The sequence below is a fragment of the Falco punctatus genome (genome assembly GCF_963210335.1).
Source record: "Falco punctatus genome assembly, chromosome: 22".
NCBI classification, from domain to species: domain Eukaryota; kingdom Metazoa; phylum Chordata; class Aves; order Falconiformes; family Falconidae; genus Falco; species Falco punctatus.
This window is the reverse complement of record NC_137602.1, coordinates 251,209-253,088: the sequence shown is the minus strand read 5'-3', so window position 1 is coordinate 253,088 and position 1,880 is coordinate 251,209.

Here is a 1,880-nt window from a genome sequence, read left to right as displayed (position 1 = left end):
TCGGGGCTCTGGATATCCCGGGGTGGTGAGCTGGCCGTGCCACCACCCCAGGGCACAGGACACAGGGTACCCAGCACCCATCGAACGCCAAATCCCAGCTGCCGCGGTGAGAAAAGCGACTTTTCCCCTGGCACCGGGCTGGCCGGCGTGCTCCCGGTGCCCGTGGAGGTGACCCCGCTGCCCTCTAGAAGTTCAATCCCGGCGTATTTGTATTTCTGACAGCACCGCGGCGTGTTTTAATTCCCTAAAATCCTGCCCAAGAAGCAGGGATCAGGATGAGTGTCGGGATGGAGCCAGCGCCGCTCCGCAACCCGCCGGCTCCGGGAGGGTCTGGCCGTGCCAGGGGGCTCGGAGCCACCCCCGGATTTGGTTTCCCACCTGGATTTAACCAAAGTCCCCCTCCCTCGCTGCCGGGGTGGGGGGTGGGGGGTCCTGGTGGGATGAATGGCCTGTTAAAAGCTGTCGCTGCAGCATTCCCCGGCCCTGAGCTCACCGCCGGCCTGGGACGTGGGACAATGCTCCCTTCAGCCGGCCGTGAGGAGGGGGCTCGGGGGCTCTGACCACCCCCATCCCCATCCCAACCGTGGCCGGTGGCTCCGCCGCAAGCCGGGATCCCGGCATCGCGGTCTCACCGGTATAACAGGGATTTATTCCCCTCCCCCCCTCCCGCCCCCGGTGCCTATCTGGAATTTTTTTTTCACCCTAAAAGCCACAAGTTCAAGCAAATCCAACAACGGGCTCCGGGAAGTGGCTGTTATTCCCCGGGGGATGCGCGGGACCCCCGGCTGCGAAGCGCCCTTAACCGACCCGGACCCCTTCGCTGCCAAGGGTGGGGGGGGACGGACCCGGCGCATCCCAAATCCTTGGCACATTCCAAATCCTTGGTGCATCCCAAACCCTCGGCGCATCCCAAATCCTTGGTGCATCCCAAACCCTCGGCGCATCCCAAACCCTCGGCGCATCCCAAATCCTCGGCCCGTCCCAAATCCTCGGCGCATCCCAAATCCCCGGCGCATCCCAAATCCCCGGCGCATCCCAAACCCTCGGCGCATCCCAAACCCTCGGCGCATCCCAAACCCTCGGCGCATCCCAAACCCTCGGCGCATCCCAAACCCTCGGCCCGTCCCAAATCCTCGGCGCATCCCAAATCCCCGGCGCATCCAAACCCTCGGCGCATCCCAAACCCTCGGCGCATCCCAAATCCTCGGCGCATCCCAAACCCTCGGCGCATCCCAAACCCTCGGCGCATCCCAAACCCTCGGCGCATCCCAAATTCTCGGCGCATCCCAAACCCTCGGCGCATCCCAAACCCTCGGCGCATCCCAAACCCTCGGCGCATCCCAAATCCTCGGCGCATCCCAAACCCTCGGCGCATCCCAAACCCTCGGCGCATCCCAAATTCTCGGCGCATCCCAAATTCTCGGCGCATCCCAAACCCTCGGCGCATCCCAAACCCTCGGCGCATCCCAAATTCTCGGCGCATCCCAAACCCTCGGCGCATCCCAAACCCTCGGCGCATCCCAAATTCTCGGCGCATCCCAAATTCTCGGCGCATCCCAAATCCTCGGCGCATCCCAAACCCTCGGCGCATCCCAAATCCTCGGCGCAGCCATCCGCAGGTGCCAGCCGGGATAGCCCCCCTCCTCATCCCGATGGTTTTCCTGGGTTGGATCCCACCCCCCACCCCCCCACCGGTCTCCAGTGACCCCCCCCCGGCCAGCAGCTCGCCGGGGAAAAAACACGGAGCCACGGCGGGGGGGGGGAGGGGCAGGCATCCACCTTTCCCTGTTTATTCCCATAGCGCGGCGATTTGGCGCCGGGGAGATGGGGGGGGAGACGGCGAACCCCGAAAAAAAGGGGGGTGTCGCTCCTCGCCGTGA